We start from the raw sequence: 22,779 nt of genomic DNA on the forward strand, positions 1-22,779 counted from the left end.
AAAATACAACATTATGATATTCTACTTGTGGCCAGCAGCAGTGATAGCCAGCATGTGGCCAGCATCAGCAGCGGCAGTGATAGCCTACTTGTGGCCAGCATCAGTGGCAGTGATAGCCTACTTGTGGCCAGCATCAGTGGCAGTAATAGCCTACTTGTGGCCAGCATCAGTGGCAGTGATAGCCTACTTGTGGCCAGCATCAGTGGCAGTAATAGCCTACTTGTGGCCAGCATCAGCAGCAGTGATAGCCTACTTGTGGCCAGCATCAGTGGCAGTGATAGCCTACTTGTGGCCAGCATCAGCAGCAGTGATAGCCTACTTGTGGCCAGAAGCAGCAGCAGTGATTGCCTACTTGTAGCCAGCAGCAGCAGCAGCAGTGATAGCCTACTTGTGGCCAGAAGCAGCAGCAGTGATTGCCTACTTGTAACCAGCAGCAGCAGCAGTGATAGTCTACTTGTGACCAGAAGCAGCAGCAGTGATAGCCTACTTGTAACCAGCAGCAGCAGCAGCAGTGATAGTCTATTTGTGGCCAGCATCAGCAGCAGTGATAGCCTACTTGTGACCAGAAGTAGCAGCAGTGATAGTCTACTTGTGGCCAGAAGCAGCAGCAGTGATAGCCTACTTGTGGCCAGCATCAGCAGCAGCAGTGATATCCTACTTGTGACCAGAAGCAGCAGTGATAGCCTATTTGTGGCCAGCATCAGCAGCAGCAGTGATAGTCTACTTGTGACCAGAAGCAGCAGCAGTGATAGTCTACTTGTGACCAGAAGCAGCAGCAGTGATAGTCTACTTGTGACCAGAAGCAGCAGCAGTGATAGCCTACTTGTGACCAGAAGCAGCAGCAGTGATAGTCTACTTGTGACCAGAAGCAGCAGCAGTGATTGCCTACTTGTGACCAGAAGCAGCAGTGATAGTCTACTTGTGACCAGAAGCAGCAGTGATTGCCTACTTGTGACCAGAAGCAGCAGTGATTGTCTACTTGTGGCCAGCATCAGCAGCAGCAGTGATATCCTACTTGTGACCAGAAGCAGCAGTGATAGCCTATTTGTGGCCAGCATCAGCAGCAGCAGTGATAGTCTACTTGTGACCAGAAGCAGCAGTGATAGTCTACTTGTGACCAGAAGCAGCAGTGATTGCCTACTTGTAGCCAGCAGCAGCAGCACAAGTATGTAGCATTAGAATATAGAATGTCTCTGTGAGTGTTCCACAGGCTCTGCTCCAGTCCAGCAAACTGAAGAGTGTTTTGGGGTGTTTTTGGTGGCATGCAGCCTTATTGGCATTTTCTATGCAGATTTCAATGAGCTTAAACTATTAGAATCACCGAGGGCTCCATCTAGTCCCCGGCAGCCTGTATGCTAACCGGTGAGGCATCCCAAATGACACCCTATTCCCTATATAGCGCTGTACTTTTTACCAGGGGATATGGGGCTGTGGTCAAAAGTACTGTTCTATATAGGACATAAGGCTATCATTTGGAACCCAGCTAGAGAGTACTCCCTGGAGCCTCTGTTTACCAAACCAAGTCGGATTTGCTGCTCTCGTAGACACACAGACCGACAGACAGACAGACCGGGTAAGGCTCACCTCCCCCCCAGAGGATTGCATTTTGTCTCACAACCTAAGTCTACTTCAGCCAGAATCTATTCAAAAGTTACCAGACTAAGAGTTTTTTATGTAAATCTCTTTAGAGGGAAAAACAGCGACCATGGTTACAAGCCCAGTCCTCCATTCTGAAAAACACACTTCAAACAGAAAGCATTTCAATCTCTAACAACAAAATAAGGGAGCAGCTCATTTTTTTTTTCTTCATTATTGACTTTACAACTAGAGGGTGTTATTTAAGACGGCTGTTAATAAACAGAAGAAAGAATAAAGCTTTTTTTTTTTGTTTGTTTATTTTCTTTCTTACCAAGTTTCCTCAGCCTGTGAGAAAGTGGAGCGAATGCGTATTTAAAGTTATTTTTTGTATTTTTTTTTTTTTTCAATCGAATGTTTGAAGAGTTAGACAATCAGACACAGTGTCTCTTGTATCATTATACTATTTTTAATCATAGATTTTTTTGGGGGGGGGGGAGGGGGGGGGCACTTTGATATTCAAAACAAAATCTATCTCCGCGGGTGGCTGTGAAATAAATTGCTATCTTTCTCAGAACTGGGCATCTTGATGATCAAGAGGGACCAACTGTTTAAGGCAACGCAAGAAGGGAATGTGGCTCACTTGTTCGTCCAATGCTGCAGGCGAGAGGCCTTCCAATAATGACTGTGTTTGTAACAATAAACCACATCAGATGAAGCTGTGTAATGCTCTGTCATTTGAAAACAAATTGTGTGTTTCAATGTATGTATGTAGAAGGACAGTTTTTTTGTAAGAGCTTGAAACAATACCCTAAGAAATTACATTTTATATAACTTTTTAAGCTAAATCACCGTTCAGGCCATATTATCCTCTCTAAAGGTCAAATCTTAACCTGATGTTGTCTGTTTTAAATGGAAATATCACACAACAGTCATTTGTGATTGTGCATTCAATTACACACATGTATCTCAAGTTAGTAGTCAATAAACAGCTCTTATATGAGTAGCTTAATATAAAGTTTGAGAAATTTGAAAAACAGGGTCAATTGAATAACAACAAGAACTCAGTGGTAATTCACCCAACAATATTTTTTTGGGGTTAGAAGGTTCCAGCAGGAGGCAACACAAGTCATGACAGAGTTGACCATATAGCCTAATGTAAACAGCTGAAATGAAATTAATCAAATTTCACATTTAATTCACTTTAATTGAATGTGTTCTACAGTGCGGGTACACAAAGCAACTCACATGTAAATCTGGGACACGCTGGTAACATTGGTTGCTAATGATGGCAGAATTATTTTTTTTTTTTAAGATTGTGGTGTCTCCTATACTATGAATAACTTTTGATGGATTATTGCCCGCATTGAAATGATAAAGATTTTCCAGACTGCATTTGTTGGTTCTCCTGCTTTTTTTAAAACCCAAAGTACAGGCACCCTTATATAAAATGATTATGCTTATAACTGTGTGGAATATTTATGGTAATTTGTGTGACGCATTCTACATGTACTGTAGGTACTTCCTGTTTGTAGGCACAACATGGTTACTGTAGGTACTTCCTGTTTGTAAGCACAACATGGTTACTGTAGGTACTTCCTGTTTGTAAGCACAACATGGTTACTGTAGGTACTTCCTGTTTGTAGGCACAACATGGTTACTGTAGGTACTTCCTGTTTGTAGGCACAACATGGTTACTGTAGGTACTTCCTGTTTGTAAGCACAACATGGTTACTGTAGATACTTCCTGTTTGTAAGCACAACATGGTTACTATATGCATTCATCTTTGTGGTATGTCTTGCTGGGGAACTTCCTGTCTGTATTATTTTAAAAACTGCTGCATTGTGCTAAACTGCGAACCGTCCCTTTGTGATTGTAGCCTATGTTATGAGTTCTGGTGCTTTGTGCACTTTGAAAGGCCAACCCTGTAAAAAGAAACCTGTAAAAAACAGTTTCTTCTTCTTGTCTGTGTACCAAATGACCCCCCTATTCCAAATATAGTACACTCATTTTGACCAGGGCCCATTGGGATCTGGTAAAACGTGTGTACCATCTAGAGCATAGGGTGCCATTTGGGTCGCTGTCCTTCTGTACCTTAGGTTGAGTCTGTCACAGACAGGGAGGTGAATCACAGCCCATCACTCTCAGCTGCAGAATTCAAGGCCTCCAGACATGAAATCAATATAAATCATTTTGCCACTGATGGACGGATACTGGGAAAGGCAAATTCCCTCACCAAAGACTGCACTTGATTGAACCCCACTTAGATGGTTAATGTGACTGCCAGACGGATCTGGAGTACTGTGAGTTACTGTCTCCTACTGTATTGAGATGAGCTGTTATTGATGAGTACAGAGAGTTACTGTCTCCTACTGTATTGAGATGAGCTGTTATTGATGAGTACAGTGAGTTACTGTCTCGTACTGTATTGAAATGAGCTGTTATTGATGAGTACAGTGAGTTACAGTCTCCTACTGCATTGCGATGAGCTGTTATTGATGAGTACAGTGAGTTACTGTCTCCTACTGTATTGAGATGAGATGTTATTGATGAGTACAGTGAGTTACTGTCTCCTACTGCATTGAGATGAGCTGTTATTGATGAGTACAGTGAGTTACTGTCTACTACTGTACTGAGATGAGCTGTTATTGATGAGTACAGTGAGTTACTGTCTCCTACTGCATTGAGATGAGCTGTTATTGATGAGTACAGTGAGTTACTGTCTCCTACTGTATTGAGATGAGCTGTTAGTGATGAGTACAGTGAGTTACTGTCTCCTACTGTATTGAGATGAGCTGTTATTGATGAGTACAGTGAGTTACTGTCTCCTACTGTATTGGAATGAGCTGTTATTGATGAGTACAGTGAGTTACTGTCTCCTACTGTATTGAGATGAGCTGTTAGTGATGAGTACAGTGAGTTACTGTCTCCTACTGTATTGAGATGAGCTGTTATTGATGAGTACAGTGAGTTACTGTATCCTACTGTATTGAGATGAGCTGTTATTGATGAGTACAGTGAGTTACTGTCTCCTACTGCATTGAGATTAGCTGTTATTGATGAGTACAGTGAGTTACTGTCTCCTATTGCATTGAGATGAGATGTTATTGATGAGTACAGTGAGTTACTGTCTCCTACTGTATTGAGATGAGCTGTTATTGATGAGTACAGTGAGTTACTGTCTCCTACTGCATTGAGATGAGCTGTTATTGATGAGTACAGTGAGTTACTGTCTCCTACTGCATTGAGATGAGCTGTTATTGATGAGTACAGTGAGTTACTGTCTCCTACTGTACTGAGATGTTTTCTTTTTTTATTTGACCTTTCTTTAACTAGGCAAGTCAGTTATTTAGAAAAAAATCTTATTTACAATGACTGCCTAGGGACAATGGGTTAACTTCCTTGTTCAAGGGGCAGAACAACAGCTTTTCACATCTAACAAGTATGTCTAATCACAGTACAGTATATCTAACTAGTATGCCTAATGACATTACAGTGTATCTAGCTAGTACAGTTGAAGTTGAAAGTTTACATACACCTTAGCCAAATACATTTAAACTCAGTTTTTCACAATTCTTCACATTTAATCCGAGTAAATTTCCACTAAATTTAACTCTAGTAAATTCCCACTAAATGTAATTCTAGTAAATTCCCACAAAATTTTATTCTAGTAAATTCCCACTAAATTTAATTATAGTAAATTCCCACCAAATTTAATTCTAGTAAATTCCCTTTCTTCGGTCAGATAGGATCACCACTTGATTTTAAAAATGTGAATTGTCAGAATAATGATAGAGAGAATGATTTATTTCAGCTTCTATATATTTCATCACATTCACAGTGGGTCAGAAGTTTACATACACTCAATAGTATTTGGTAGCATTGACTTTAACTTGGGTCAAATATTTTGGGTAGCCTTCCACAAGCTTCCGACAATAAATTGGGTACATTTTGGCCCAATCCTCCTGACAGAGCTGGTGTAACTGAGTCAGGTTTTAGGCCTCCTTGCTCGCACACACTTTTTCAGTCCTGCCCACACATTTTTCTATAGGATTGAGGTCAGGGCTTTGTGATGGCCACTCCAATACCTTTACTTTGTTGTCCTTAAGCCATTTTGCCACAACTTTGGAAGTATGCTTGGTGTCATTGTCCATTTGGAAGACCCATTTGCGACCAAGCTTTAACTTCCTGACTGATGTCTTGAGATGTTGTTTCAATATATCCACAAAATTTTCCAGCCTCATGATGCCATCTATTTTGTGAAGTGCACCAGTGCCTCCTGTAAAAAAAGCATATCCACAACATGATGCTGCCACCCCCATGCTTCACGGTTGGGATGGTGTTCTTCGGCTTGCAAGCGTCCCCCTTTTTCCTCCAAACATAACAATGGTCATTATGGCCAAACAGTTCTATTTTTGTTTCAGCAGACCAGAGAATATTTCTCCAAAAAGTACGATCTTTGTCCACATGTGCAGTTGCAAACCGTAGTCTGGATTTTTTTATGGCGGGTTTGGAGCAGTGGCTTCTTCCTTGCTGAGCGGCCTTTCAGGTTATGTCGATATAGGATTTTTTTTTACTGTGGATGTAGATACTTTTGCACCTATTTCCTCCAGGATCTTCGCAAGGTCCTTTGCTGTTGTTCTGGGATGATTTTCACTTTTCACACTGAACTACGTTCATCTCTAGGAGACAAAACGCATCTCCTTCCTGAGCGGTATGACAGCTTTGTGGTCCCATGGGCCTTTGTTGTCCTTAAGCCATTTTGCCAAAACTTTGGAACTATTCTTGGGGTCATAGTCTATTTGGAAGACCCATTTGCGACCAAGCTTCAACTTTCTTCAATATATCCGCATAATTTTCCTTACTTCCTCATTTTCCTTTCTGCGTGGTCCCATGGTGTTTATACTTGCGTACTATTGTTTGTAAAGATGAATGTGGTACCTTCAGGCATTTAGAAATGTCTCCCAAGGATGAACTAGACTTGTGGAGGTCTACACATTTTTTTCTGAGGTCTTGGCTGATTTATTTTGATTTTCCCATGATTTCAATCAAAGAGGCACCGAGTTTGAAGGTAGGCCTTGAAATACATCCACAGGTACACATCCAATTGACTCAAATTATATCAATTAGCCTATCAGAAGCTTCTAAAGCCATGACATCATTTTCTGGAATGTTCCAAGCTGTTTAAAGGCACAATCAACTTATTGTATGTAAACTTCTGACCCACTGGAATTGTTATGCAGTGAATTATAGGTGAAATAATCTGTCTGTAAACAATTGTTGGAAAAATGACTTGTGTCATGCACAAAGTAGATGTTCTAACCGACTTACCAAAACTATAGTTTGTTAACAAGAAATGTGTGGAGAGGTTGAAAAACGAGTTTTAATGACTCCAACCTGAGTGTATGTAAACTTCTGACTTCAACTGTATATCTAATCACATTACATTCTAACTATTGCATCTAATGACATTCCTGTCTAACTAGTATGTCTAATGACATTCCAGTCTATCTAACTAGTATGTCTAATGACATTCCAGTCTATCTAACTAGTATGTCTAATGACATTAGTCTGTCTAACTACTATGTCTTTCGACATTACGGTGTATCTAACTAGTATATCTACTCACATTACAGTTTAACTAGTATATCTACTCACATTACAGTCTAACTAGTATATCTATCACATTACTGTTTAACTAGATTAATGTATCTACTCACATTACATTCTAACTTGTATGTCTATACACATTACAGTCAAACTGGGATGTCTAATCAGTCTATGTTCAGTACTAATTGTTTGTTTAACAAATCTGCATCGTATCCTTTTCCATATCTGTCCCTGAAGCCTTAGGCCTTAATTCCTTCATGCTGTGATCAACAAGCTGACTACTTTCACTATGCCTGTTCTCATCCGTAGAAGCTTTCCTCTTTTTCAATATAATTGTCCTGTCTTATAGTTCTGTGTCTTGTCTTATAGTTCTGTGTCTTGTCTTATAGTTCTGTGTCTTGTCTTATAGTTCTGTGTCTTGTCTTATAGTTCTGCTTATTGTCTTATAGTTCTGTGTCTCGTCTTAATTTGTAAGGATTGCTAAGTATTTGGGGCCTTTCCCGAAATACTGAACTATTTTCCTCCTTGTTTTCATTGGAATATGAAATTTGCATGAAACCACAGACATTTTGCATTAATCCGAGACAAGAAATGGGATATTTTGGTCAGATACAGTGCTTCTATTATTTTTTTAGGAGGGATAAATTTGCATCATTTTCAGGAACTGAGAAAGGCATGCTACAAGCGACATCTTCAATAACAAGAGTTTCCTTTGACTGTTGTCTGCCTAGACACAGCTACTGTAGAACTAGGCAGGCAGCTAAGCTTGTTGTATGGTCAAATCAAGAACAATTCATTTTCACTTCATAAATTTGTATTATTTAATTCCTGTCACAGTCAACTGTTTTTCTTGACCTACAAATTGCGAAAATATCCTGTTTTTTGACATGCATATTAGACGTTTATTGCAGCTACTTTGTATTCATATATACGTATATACAGTATTGCTCCTAGATAGGGTGTGTGCTTTCCCGTGGTTAGTTGTAGTAATGTTGGCAACAACTCCAAGGTCTAGAAGATTTTCTCTGGGGCCGTTTCACTGCCAAAGGGCAGCCTCCTTTAGGCAACGTCTAACACTTTAATTACAAATGAATCATGTTTAGTATTCCTATGTAGAACGGAGCATGTAAAGGAAGTTGTAAAATTAAACACGAGTAGGAAAGGGTTGAATATACACATAGTATTGTACACGTGTAGGCTCCCTATGGAGAAACGAGAATGTAAAGGACGTTGTTTAAACACAAGCATGGAAGGGTTGAGGTTATGAAGATGGTTTAGTCTAACCATTTATATGGTTTGATTTTGTGCATTCGTTGTATTTTATTACTATTTGTTGTTGCTATGAAGAATATGAGGATGAACAGTGCATTCGGGAAAGTATTCAGACCCCTTCACTTTTCAGGTCTCTCCAGAAATATTAGATCGGGTTCAAGTCCAGGCTCTGCCTGGGCCACTCAAGGACATTCAGAGACGTATCCCGAAGCCACTCCTGCGTTGTCTTGGCTGTGTGCTTAGGGTTGTTGTCCTGTTGGAAGGTGAACCTTCACCCCAGTCTGAAGTCCCGAGTGCTCTGGAGCAAGTTTGTCATCAAGGATCTCTCTGTACTTTGCTCTGTTCATCTTTCCCTCGGTCCTGACTAGTCTCCCAGTCCCTGCTGCTGATTAAAATCCCCACATCAATGATGCTCCCACCAACATGCCTCTCCATATGTATGGTACAAGGTTTCCTTCAGACGTGACGCTTGGTACTCAGGCCAAAGAGTTCAATCTTGGTTTCATTAGACCAGATAATCTTGTTTTTCATGGTCTGAGAGTACTTTAGGTGCCTTTTGGCAAACTCCAAGCGGGATATCATGTGCATTTTACTGATTAAAGGCTTCCGCCTGGCTTCTCTACCCTAAAGGCCTGATTGGTGGAGTGCTGCAGAGATGGTTGTCCTTCTGGAAGGTTCTCCCATCTCCACAGAGGAAGTCTGGAGATCAGTCAGAGTGAGCATCGGGTTCTTGGTCACCTCCCTGACCAAGGCCCTTCTCCCCGATTGCTCAGTCAGCACTAGGAAGAGTCTCTAGGAAGAGACTTGGTGGTTCCCAACCTTTTCTATGTAAGAATTATGGAGGCCACTGTGTTCTTGGGGACATTCAAAGCTGCAGAATTGTTTTGTTACCCTTCCCCTGTCGCTGACCTTCTTGCCATCACTGATCCATTTTTCATTGATTTTTTGTCTTGTCTTCCTTCACACCTGGTTCCAATCCCATCAATTACACGTTGTGAATTTAACCCTCTTGTTTCCCCTCATGTCCTTGTCGGAGATTGTATGATTGTGTGTGATGTGCATATTATGTGTTGGTGTGCTACGAGTTTTGTACCCACTTTTGATATTTTGTATATTTTGGTTTTTTAAGTTTTGTCAGCACTTATTAACCGACTCCGTTTTATACCAAGTTGGTTCTCCTGACTTCCACGCCACCAACACGCACCATTTACATCCCCAGATCTGTGCCTCGACACAATCCCGTCTCGGAGCTCTACAGACAATTCCTTCGACCTCATGGCTTGGTGTTTGCTCTGACATGCACAGTAAACCGTGTGTTCCTTTCCAAATCATGTCCAATCCGTTGAATTTACCACAAGTGGACTCCAATTAAAGTTTTAGAAACATCTCAAGGATGATCCATGGAAACATGATGACGCTGAGCTCAACTTCGAGTCTCATAGCAAAGGGTCTGAATACTTGTGCAAATAAGGTATTTGTTTATTTTATTTTTAATACATGTTTTATCATTTAGTTTTTGCTTTGTCATTATGGGGTATTGTGTGTAGATTGATGGGTAAAAAAAATATATTTAATACATTTTAGAAAAAGGCTGAATACTTTCCAAATACAATGTAAAGACAATCATTTTAAACATGTAGGAAATGGTTGAAGTCTTGGAGATACTCTAGTGGTCTGATTGTAGGCATTTTTATTATAATGTGCTTGTAGCTATGGAGACAGGAGGATGTAAAGACAGGTGTTGTATTTTAATGTGCTTGTTGCTATAGAAACAGGAGGATGTAAAGACAGTTGTTGTATTTCAATGTGCTTGTAGCTATGGAGACAGGAGGATGTAAAGACAGTTGTTGTATTTCAATGTGCTTGTAGCTATGGAGACAGGAGGATGTAAAGACAGTTGTTTGTATTTTAATGTGCTTGTAGCTATGAAGAAAGGAGGATGTAAAGACAGGTGTTGTATTTTAATGTGCTTGTGGCTATAGAAACAGGAGGATGTAAAGACAGGTGTTGTATTTCAATGTGCTTGTTGCTATGGAAACAGGAGGATGTAAAGACAGGTGTTATATTTCAATGTGCTTGTAGCTATGGAGACAGGAGGATGTAAAGACAGGTGTTATATTTCAATGTGCTTGTAGCTATGGAGACAGGAGGATGTAAAGACAGTTGTTGTATTTCAATGTGCTTGTAGCTATGGAGACAGGAGGATGTAAAGACAGTTGTTTGTATTTTAATGTGCTTGTAGCTATGAAGAAAGGAGGATGTAAAGACAGGTGTTGTATTTTAATGTGCTTGTAGCTATAGAAACAGGAGGATGTAAAGACTGGTGTTGTATTTCAATGTGCTTGTTGCTATAGAAACAGGAGGATGTAAAGACAGGTGTTGTATTTTAATGTGCTTTTTGCTATAGAAACAGGAGGATGTAAAGACAGTTGTTTGTATTTTAATGTGCTTGTAGCTATGAAGACAGGAGGATGTAAAGACAGGTGTTTGTATTTTAATGTGCTTGTTGCTATGGAGACAGGAGGATGTAAAGACAGGTGTTTGTATTTGAATGTGTTTGTTCCTATGGAGACAGGAGGATGTAAAGACAGTTGTTTGTATATTAATGGTTTAATTTGATGTAGCATTTTCTTTTGTTTTGTATTGAGGAAGAAGGGACAATGTTCAGGATTACCAAATGTCAAGTATACCCAAGGAAACCTAGTCTCCTTGTAGATTTGTACCATACACAAAATTATCTCACTTGTAGTCTTCCACAAAAGCAGTGCCTCTTTGGTCTTTAGAGTCCAAAGCTAAGGACCTGGGATTCATTCTCTGAAACAAAAAGTATTCCTGCTCACTCTGCCTTTGCATTCACCATGTCTTTGGCACCGGGCTCACACAGTTTACAAGGATTGCCATCGATTTTACTCATCAAACAATGGTTGTGTACACAGTCCCATTCACGGCAGACAACATGCAACACAACGTGACAAGAGCATCAAACATTTAGACCATCTGGGAAAGAAGAGCTAGAGCCAAATGACGACTCTCAGTGATTATCTATCTGAGCATTATTATTTCTGTCCTTGTAACACTCAAAGCAGAATAAAGGAGTGTCTGTCGCCATTAATCTATACATCTTTCCATTCATCTGGTTGTTTCAGTAGCCGTGGTCAGCTTCTATCTCCTCCTACAACATCATCTGGTTGTTTCAGTAGCCGTGGTCAGCTTCTATCTCCTCCTACAACATCATCTGGTTGTTTCAGTAGCCGTGGTCAGCTTCTATCTCCTCCTACAACATCATCTGGTTGTTTCAGTAGCCGCGGTCAGCTTCTATCTCCTCCTACAACATCATCTGGTTGTTTCAGTAGCCGCGGTCAGCTTCTATCTCCTCCTACAACATCATCTGGTTGTTTCAGTAGCCGTGGTCAGCTTCTATCTCCTCCTACAACATCATCTGGTTGTTTCAGTAGCCGTGGTCAGCTTCTATCTCCTCCTACAACATCATCTGGTTGTTTCAGTAGCCGCGGTCAGCTTCTATCTCCTCCTACAACATCATCTGGTTGTTTCAGTAGCCGTGGTCAGCTTCTATCTCCTCCTACAACATCATCTGGTTGTTTCAGTAGCCGCAGTCAGCTTCTATCTCCTCCTACAACATCATATGGTTGTTTCAGTAGCCGTGGTCAGCTTCTATCTCCTGCTACAACATCATCTGGTTGTTTCAGTAGCCGCGGTCAGCTTCTATCTCCTCCTACAACATCATCTGGTTGTTTCAGTAGCCGTGGTCAGCTTCTATCTCCTCCTACAACATCATCTGGTTGTTTCAGTAGCCGTGGTCAGCTTCTATCTCCTCCAACAACATCATCTGGTTGTTTCAGTAGCCGTGGTCAGCTTCTATCTCCTCCTACAACATCATCTGGTTGTTTCAGTAGCCGTGGTCAGCTTCTATCTCCTCCTACAACATCATCTGGTTGTTTCAGTAGCCGTGGTCAGCCTCTATCTCCTCCTACAACATCATCTGGTTGTTTCAGTAGCCGTGGTCAGCTTCTATCTCCTCCTACAACATCATCTGGTTGTTTCAGTAGCCGTGGTCAGCTTCTATCTCCTCCTACAACATCACCTGGTTGTTTCAGTAGCCGTGGTCAGCTTCTATCTCCTCCTACAACATCATCTGGTTGTTTCAGTAGCCATGGTCAGCTTCTATCTCCTCCTACAACATCATCTGGTTGTTTCAGTAGCCGCGGTCAGCTTCTATCTCCTCCTACAACATCATCTGGTTGTTTCAGTAGCCGCGGTCAGCTTCTATCTCCTCCTACAACATCACCTGGTTGTTTCAGTAGCCGTGGTCAGCTTCTATCTCCTCCTACAACATCATCTGGTTGTTTCAGTAGCCGCGGTCAGCTTCTATGTAACAAAAGAAAAGACACTGTGAAATATCATAACAAAAAGACGAGAGCTTCTAGTCATTGGCGTTTAGTGATTGAGGGCTCCCCAGTCATTTTCCAATGCAATTCATTCCACCTGCTTTTGTTCCCAGCGGAGCCAGTCTAGTCCCTGACCTTACAAAGGATAGTCATTAAGATTAAAATCTTCACCACATAAACATTTATTTGAAATCAATTCTATGACCTTCACATGCAAAGACAGGGAGTGTCAAGCACATCAGAATCTGAGTCGCTGCGTTATACGAGTGTTGCATGGCTGAATTAATCAGTTCTCTCTGGGTGACATTAAAGAGAAAAAAAGAAAGAACAAAAAAAATTCATTTGATAGCAAACTTTTAATAGTGGAATCCGTAGCTGTGAAACGTCGTTGCGATATTACAACAAAGACGTTACTTCAAACGAGAAAGTTACCTCGGACATCATTACACCCGTGATAGAACAACAGAGTTACTTTAACCACAATGCATTTCCTCAAAGCAAAAACACTAACCTGGGGGGGGGGGGGGGGCAGTGGCGCTGATCTCAGCTTTAAGGGGGAACTATGTCAATGGTATACCATTTACACACATATTTTAAGAAAATGTTATTTGATCGTTTGAGGGAGGTGTCATTGGTGGTGTGTTGACATTTGCTTGAAAATAAATCCCGCCAACAGTATTACATCATCAACAGTCATCTGCTCGGCAAGTTAAGAAAGAAAGTCAAAAGAAAGTGAGGGAGACTTGATTCCTCTGAGTGGAGCAACAACATCCTTGATCATCGGTCAGTGTTCTGGGTTCTTGGGTTTTCATCTCCTCAGGACACAGCTGGAGGGAAAATCACTACGTCCAGGTGTCTCAAACAACCAAAAAAGAAAAGTGTCTGTCAAAACGTCTTGAACTTGGAAAACAAAAAATCAATTCTGAGAACTAATTTGGAGAAAGCATCACAGGAAAACTGAGAAGAATGGGACCAGCCATTGATCTTCAAAGGTTACAGTATCAACATTATCCAAGATCTTAAAATATCATACTCTTTGTGTTTGAATATATTTCTATTTGTTTTGTATTGGTACACTGTAGCTGCCTGTAGAGTCTCTGTAGAATTACTGGAGGTGAAGCACTGTGGAACGTTTGTTATGCATACACACAACAAAGTGATGGTGCAACATTCTGTCACAGAAAGCAGATGTGTTATGCAGGGATCTATGTCAAAAGAACAGGAAGACTGCGGGCACATTTTAATATCATTTCTTATTCAAATGTAATGCCAAGAACAAACAGTGACTCCCATTGATGGCAAGATGAGCAAACATAATGATAACATAACTGTCATTTCTCCACCTGCACTGTTATACAAGATCCAACTAGTATTCAATGATAAATTAAAATCCGACTTGAAAGAGCATATGAAATTAATAAAGTACCAATACGAAACTATATTATATGAGCTGTATAGTACAAATAGAGGTACTCTTGATGATGATGTCACTCCTGCAGTAATAATATTGAGCTCATACATTTCTCTATACGTTAAACATTATTATTTTTTTTAAATGTAAATGACATGTATGTAGATTAAGAACAGACATGAAATCCAGTCAAAATCCTTACATGATCATTGAACCTCACAGATGTAAAAATGTTAATGACCACGTCCTAATTGGTATCCTAATCCCTATTTAGCTCACTACTTTCGACAGAGGCCCGTAGGGGGAACTATGTAGGGAACATTTGGGAAGCATACAGTGAGCTATTGTTAAAAACCCAGCTCTAGTAACCTGACATCGGTTGCCTGTTTTGTTCATTTTGCAGATTGTTTTTTAATCTAGTTTAGTGAGTGAATCATCTCCGGATCACTAAATCACCCTGTATCAATATGTATGATCCTAGTCCTTTCAATTAAAACTTCTTCAGGATTGGTGGGTCCCCCCGCGGGATGGTAGAGCTAACGTAGGCTAATGCGATTAGCATGAGGTTGTAAGTAACAAGAACATTTCCCAGGACACAGATATATCTGATATTGGCTTAGATTCTTGTTAATCTAACTGCACTGTCCAATTTACAGTAGCTTTTACAGATAAATAATACCATGCAATTGTTTGAGGAGAGTGCACAGTTTTGAACATGAAAAGTTATTAATAGACTAATCAGGCACATTTGGGAAGTCTTGATATAAATTTTGGAACAGAAATGCAATGGTTCATTGAATCAGACTAAAACTTTGCACATACACTGTTGCCATCTAATGGCCAATATCTAAATTTCACCTGGTCTGGAATAATACATAATGGCCTTTCTCTTGCATTTCAAATATGATAGTACAGAAAAATATATTATAAATATATTATAAATATATATAAATATTTTTTTCTTGTATTATCTTTTACCAGATCTATTATGTTATATTCTCCTACATTCCTTTCACATTTCCAAACACTTCAAAGTGTTTCCTTTCAAATGGCACCATGTAACGCTCTGGGCGTAGTGGGTGCGAAGTCAGGTGCAGGAAGCAGAGAGTACAGGGTAGTGCTTTTAATTGCACACACGGCGAACATAAGCCACCCCACGAAACACAGAGAGCACAACAAAACAAATGCCCCAAACATGGGGACTCAAACAGTCCGGAGAAAAGCCCACGAAACGTAAAACACGTCAACCTCAAACGTGCACAGTAGCAACACAAAACAATCCCGCACAAAGAGCAGGGCGACCCGGAGGGCGACCCGGAGGGCGACCCGGAGGGCGACCCGGAGGGCGACCCGGAGGGCGAGGCGCAGGGCGATCTGGATGGAGGCGATGGAAATCCCTCAACAGTGACGGGTCCAAGATGTCTCCCCCCGGGTACCCAGCTCCTCTCCTCCGGACCGTACCCCTCCCAGTCCACGAGGTACTGCAGGCCCCTCAGTCCAGAATGGCACGTATGGTGTACGCCGGGGACCCCTCGATGTCCAGAGGGGGCGGAGGGACCTCCGGCACCTCACCTTCTCGCAGAGGACCAGCTACCACCGGCCTGAGGAGAGACACATGAAACGAGGGGTTAATATGATAATAGGAATGGAGTTGTACTCTATAACACACCTCGTTTATCCTCCTCAGGACTTTGAAGGGCCCCACACACTGCGGCCCCAGCTTCCGGCAGAGAAGCGGAGGTGTAGGTTTTTGGTCAAGAGCCAGACCCTGTCCCCCGGTACGAACACGGGGGCCTCACTGCGGTGGCGGTCAGCACTCCTCTTCTGCAGTCCACTGGCTTGCTTGAGGGATTCCTGGACGGCTCTCCAGGTCTCCTTGGAGCGCTACACCCACTCCTCCACCGCAGGAGCCTCGGTCTGACTCTGATGCCATGGTGGCAGGACCGGCTGGTAGCCCAACACACACTGAAATGGTGATAGGTTCGTAGAGGAGTGACGGAGTGAGTTCTGGGCCAACTCCGCCCATGGGACGTACCTAGACCACTCCCCGGGCCGGTACTGGCAATACGACCGCAGAAACCTACCCACCTCCTGGTTCACTCTCTCCACCTGTCCATTACTCTCGTGGTGATAACCGGAGGTCAAGCTGACCGAGACCCCCAGACGCTCCATAAACGGCCTCCATACCCGGGACGCGAACTGGGAACCTCGATCAGAGACGATGTCCTCCGGCACAACGTAGTAGAGACGGGTGAAATGAAGGGCCGAATGTACCCCTGTCCCAGAGATTACGCGACGTATGTCTCCATAGCCAACGTCTCCTCCAGCGACAATGGGTACACGTGACTCTTGGGAAAGGAAAAAAAAGGAAAAAAATAAATTCAAACATGTGACAAACAGGGGGTTCTGGGTGAGTTTGGTGCTGACTGACCTGGGGTGACCGAGAAGTGTTCTGCCTGCCCTCTCGACTCCCAGACGGGCTCCTCCAGCACCGGCCGGCCGTGTGTCCTCTCAGACCACATCTGGAGATATCCCTCTAGTGGTGAGGGGGCTGTGCTTTGGCAAAGTGGGTGGGTATATATCCTTCCTGTTTGCCCCTGTCCAGGGGTATCATCAGATGGGGCCACAGTGTCTTCTGACCCCCCCTGTTTCAGCCTACAGTATTTATGCTGCAGTAGTTTATGTGTCGGGGGGCTAGGGTCAGTTGTTTATATCTGGAGTACTTCTCCTGTCTTATCCGGTGTCCTGTGTGAATTTAAGTATGCTCTCTCTAATTCTCTCTTTCTCTATTTGTTTCTCTCTCTCGGAGGACTTGAGCCCTAGGACCATGCCTCAGGACTACCTGGCTGTGCTGCTGCTCCAGTTTCAACTCTTCTGCTTGTGATGAACAATGAACATTTGAACATCTTGGCCATGTTCTGTTATAATCTCCTCCCGGCACAGCCAGAAGAGGACTGGCCACCCCTCATAGTCTGGTTTCCTCTCTAGGTGTCTTCCTAGGTTTTGGCCTTTCTATGGAGTTTTTCAGAGCCACCGTGCTTGCATTGCTTGCTGTTTGGGGTTTTAGGCTGGGTTTCTGTACAGCACTTTGAGATATCAGCTGATGTACGAAGGGCTATATAAATACATTTGATTTGATTTGATTTGATTTGGGTGCAGGAGAAGCCTCCTCCTCCAGTACCCTTCGGCACGGTCCCCCTAACTCCATAGGAATGGGAGCGGGAGTGTTAGGAGGTGGAACAGACAGGACCCTTTCGAACGCCAGCGGGCAGCCAGCAGATTGTCCAGCCAGATTGACATGTCTATCAGTTCGTCGAGGGAGAGAGCGGCGTAGCGATACGCTAGCTCCCTGAAGAGACTACACCGGTAGTGGTCTTCAAAAAGTTGACTCAACATGAATCACTCTTTCCAAACCAAACAGATACAGCACTTCAGTGTAGTTTAGCATCCTGAATTGCAGATGAAAGTTGCAAAAACTTTAGAACAGACAACACTAACCGTGTTGGTCTGTCGTTCCACCCAGCCCCAGCGGCCAACTCCAACGCGAAATCCTGCACGCTCCTCGTCTCCTGCCTAAGATGGAATAGTCGCTCACCCGCCGCTCGGCCCTCTGGAGGGTGGTCAAATATGGCACTAAAGCGGCGGGTGAACTCTGGATAGTGCTCCTTCGCCGAGTTTGGGCTATTCCAGACCGCGTTTGCCCACTCCAGAGCATGACCCGTTAGGCAGAAGACGAGGACAATCGCACTCTCCTCCACCGAGGGAGTCGGTCTCACGGTAGCCATGTACAGCTCGAGTTGGAGCAAAAACCCAGCCACCGTACTCCCTCGGGAGCGCAAGACGAAGTGCGCCGAAGCCGGACGCGGAGGGAGGAGGAGGTAGACTCTTCGGAGGAACCAGAGGTGATCCATAGCCGATCCTATCCGATGGAGGATGGTGGTATGATGGAGGACGCGTTCAATGGAAGGGGGGTGGCAGCTGCTCCTGCTGACTCCATTAGTAAGGTGCGAGATTCTGTAACGCTCTGGGCGTAGTGGGTGCGAAGTCAGGCGCAGGAAGCAGAGAGTACAGGGTAGTGCTTTTAATTGTACACACGGCGAACATAAGCCACCCCACGAAACAAACTAAAAATAATGCCCCAAACATGGGGACTCAAACAGTCCGGAGAAAAGCCCACGAACGAAAAATACGTCAACCTCAAACGTGCACAGTAGCAACACAAAACAATCCCGCACAAAGAGCAGGCGGGTCTACTGGCTAACATAGCCTGACTAACACACAAAACAGATGAAACCAATAAACAGAAAATGGAAAAAAAGGATCAGTGGCAGCTAGTAGGCTGGTGACGACGACCACCAATCGCCACCTGAACAGGAAGGGTAGCCACCTTCGGTAGGAGTCGTGACATACCAAGAAAATGCATAACCTTGCTTCAGGGCCTGAGCTACAGGAAGTTAGATTTGGGTATGTAATTTTAGACGAAAATTGAAAAAATAGGATATAAGGATATAACCCCACCCACTTAGCCAAAGCACAGCCCCCACACCACTAGAGGGATATCTTCAACCACCAACTTGCTATCCTGAGACAAGGCCGAGTATAGTTCACGAAGATCTCCTCCACGGCACAAGCCCAAGCGGGGGCGTTGCTCCAGTGCCTTTTCGTTCACTTTCATACTCCTGGGCCAGACTACACTCAATCATAGAACCTACCGAAGGGATGAGTCTTCGATAGAGACTTAATGTCGAGAATGAGTCTATGTCTCTCACATGGATAGGCAGACCGTTCCATAAAAATGGAGCTCTACAGGAGAAGGCCCTGCCTCCAGCTGTTTGCTTAGAAATTCCTGGGACAGTCTTGTGATCATAGCGTACGTGTAGGTATGTGTGGCAGGACCAAATCAGAAAGATAGGAAGGAGCAACTCATGTAATGCTTTGTATTTTAGCATTAAAACCGTGAAATCATCCCTAGCATTAACAGGAAGCCAGTGTAGAGAGGCTAGCATATGATCAAATGTTGGGGTTCTAGTCAAGATTCTAGCAGCCGAGTTTAGCATTAACTGAAGTTTATTTAGTGCTTCATCTGGGTAGCAGGAAAGTAGAGCATTGCAGTAGTCGAACATAGAAGTGACAAAAGCATGGATACATTTTTCTGCATCATTTTTGAACAGAAAGTTTCTGATTTTTGCAATGTTACGTAGATGGAAAAAAGTTTACCTTGAAACAGTCTTGATATGTTCGTCAAAAGAGAGATCAGGGTCCAGAGTAACGCTGAGATCCTTCACAGTTTTATTTGAGACGACTGTACAACCATCAAGATTAATTGTCAGATTCAACAGAAGATCTCTTTGTTTCTTGGGACCTAGAACAAGCATCTCTGCTTTGTCCGAGTATAAAAGTAGAACATTTGCTGCCATCTCCTTCCTCATGTACGAAACACAGGCTTCCAGGGAGGGCAATTTTGGGGCTTCACCATGTTTAATCTAAATGAACAGCTGTGTGTCGTCTGCATAGCAGTGAAAGTTCACATTATGTTTGGAAACCCAAATCGGAAACCCAAATCGGTCTACACAAACTTGTTTGGTATTAAAAGCAGCACTAAGGTCTAGGAGCACAAGGACAGATGCAGAGCCTTGGTCTGGTGCCATTAAAAGGTTATTTACCACCTTCACAAGTGCAGTCTCAGTGCTATGATGGGGTCAAAACCAGAATGAAGAGTTTTGTATAAATTGTTTGACTTCAGGAATGCACTGAGTTGCTGCGCAACAGCTTTTTCCAAAAATGTTGAGAAGAACGGGAGATTTGATATAGGCCGATAGTTTGTAAAATCTTCTGGGTCAAGGTTTGGCTTTTTCAAGAGAGACTTTATTACTGCCACTTTTAGTGAGTTTGGTTCACATCCGGTGGATAGAGAGCCGTTTATTATGTTCAACATAGGAGGGCCAAGTACAGGAAGCAGCTCTTTCAGTAGTTTAGTTGGAATAGGGTCCAGTATGCAGCATGAAGGTAGAGGCCATGGTTATTTTCATCAATATGTCAAGAGATATATAGTATTAAAAAACTTGAATGTCTCCCTTGATCCTAGGTCCTGGTGGTGTTGTGCAGACTCAGGACAAGTGGGATACGCAGATTTAGTCTGTAATTTGCTTTCTAATGATCACACTCTTTTCGTCAAAGAAGTTTATGAATTCATCACTGCTGAAGTGAAAGCTCTCCTCTCTTGGGGAATGATGCTTTTTAGTTAACTTTGCGACAGTATGAAAAATACATTTTGGATTGTTCTTAACTCAATTAAGTTGGAAAATAGGATGATCGAGCAGCAGTAAGGGCTCTTCGATACTGCAGGGTACTGTCTTTCCAAGCTTGTCCGAAGACTTCCAATTTGGTGTGGCGCCATTTCCGTTCCAATTTTCTGGAAGCTTGCTTCAGAGCTCGGATATTTTCTGTATACCAGGGAGCTAGTTTCTTATGACAAATGTTTTTTTGTTTTGGGGGGTGTGACTGCATCTAGGGTATTACGCAAGGTTAAATTGCGTTCCTCAGTTAGGGGGTTAACTGATTTTTGTCCTTTGACGTCTTTGGGTAGGCAGAGGGTGTCTGGAAGGGCATCTAGGATTCTTTGGGTTGTATGATAATTTATATATTGGCTTTTGCTGATCCTTGGTTGGGGTCTGGGCAGATTATTTGTTGCGAATGCAAAATCAATAAAATGGTGGTCCCCATAGTCCAGGATTATGAGGAAAAACATTAAGATCCACAACATTTATTGCTGGGTATAGTCTAATTGGTCCCTTATAAATACATGTCACAGCCAATCCAGTCAATGTGCGGGGGCACCTGTTAGTTAAGGTAGTAAGTACATGTAGCTAGAGTTAATTAAAGTGACTATGCATAGATGACAACAGAGAGTGGCAGTGGTGTGGAGAGGGGGGGGGGCAATGTGAATAGTCTGGGTAGCCATTTGACCTGATGTTCAGGAGTCTTATGGCTTAGGGGAAGAAGCTGTTTAAAAGCCTCTTGGACCTAGACTTGGCGCTCCAAAACCGCTTGTCGTGTGGTAGCAGAGAGAACAGTCTATGACTAGGGTGGCTGGAGTCTTGACAATTTTTAGGGCCTACCTCTGTAGAGGTCCTGGATGGCCGGAAGCTTGGCCCCAGTGATGTACTGGGCCGTTCACACTACCCTCTGTAGTGCCTTGTGGTTGAAAGCCGAGCAGTTGCCATACCAGACAGTGCTCTCGATGGTGCAGCTGTAGAATCTTTTGAAGATCTGAGGACCCATGCCAAAACTTTTTAGTCTCCTGAAGGGGAATACGTTTTGTCGTGGCCTCTTCACGACTGTCATGGTGTGATTGGACCATGTTAGTTTGTTGGTGATGTGGACGCCAAGGAACATAAAGCTCTCAACCTGCTCCACTGCAGCAAGAATGGGGGCGTGCTCGGCCCTCTTTTTCCTGTAGTCCCCAATCATCTTCTTTGTCTTGATCACGTTGAGGGAGAAGTTGATGTCCTGGCACCACATGGCCAAGTCTCTGACCTCCTCCCTATAGGCTGTCTCATTGTTGTCAGTGATCAAGCCACAACTGTTGTGTCATTGGAAAATTGTGATGATGGTATTAGAGTCATGCCTGGCCATGCAGTCATAAGTGAACAGGGAGTATTGCAGGGGGCTGGGCATGCACCCCTGAGGGGCCCCTGTGTTGAGGATCAGTGTGGCAGATGTGTTGTTACCTACCCTTACCACCTGGGGGTGGCCTGTCAGGAAGTCCAGGATCCAGTTGCAGAGGGAGGTGTTTAGTCCCAGGGTCCTTAGCTTATTGATGAGCTTTGAGGGTGCTATGGTGTTGAACACTGAGCTGTAGTCAATGAATAGCATTCTCACATAGGTGTTCCTTTTGTCCAGGTGGGAAAAGGCATTGTGGAGTGCAACAGAGGCTGCATCATCTGTGGATCTGTTGGTATGGTATGGAGTGGGTCAAGGGATTATAGGATGATGGTGTTAATGTGAGCCATGACCAGCTTTTCAAAGCACTTAATGGCTAAAGACGTGAGTGCTATGGGTCGGTAGTCATTTAGGCAGGTTACCATAGTGTACTTGGGCACAGGGTGGTCTGCTTAAAACATGTTGGTATTACAGACTCGGACAGGGAGTTGTTAAAAATGTCAGTGAAGACACTTGCTAGTTAGTCAGCACCTGCTCTCAGTACATGTCCTGGTATTCTGTCTGGACCTGCATCCTTGTGAATGTTGACCTGTCTAAAGGTCTACTCACATCGGCTGCGGAGAGCGTGATCACACAGTCTTCTGGTACAGCTGGTGCTCTCATGCATGTTTCAGTGTTATTTGCCTCGATGCGAGCATAGAAGTAGTTTAGCTCGTCCTGTAGGCTTGTGTCACTGGGTAACTCTTGGCTGTGCTTCCCTTTGTAGTCTGTAATGGTATGCAGGCCCTGCCACATCCGACGAGCGTCAGAGCCGGTGTAGTACGACTCGATCTTAGGCCTGT

Source organism: Oncorhynchus mykiss, chromosome 14 (assembly GCF_013265735.2).
Source record: "Oncorhynchus mykiss isolate Arlee chromosome 14, USDA_OmykA_1.1, whole genome shotgun sequence".
Lineage (NCBI taxonomy): Eukaryota > Metazoa > Chordata > Actinopteri > Salmoniformes > Salmonidae > Oncorhynchus > Oncorhynchus mykiss.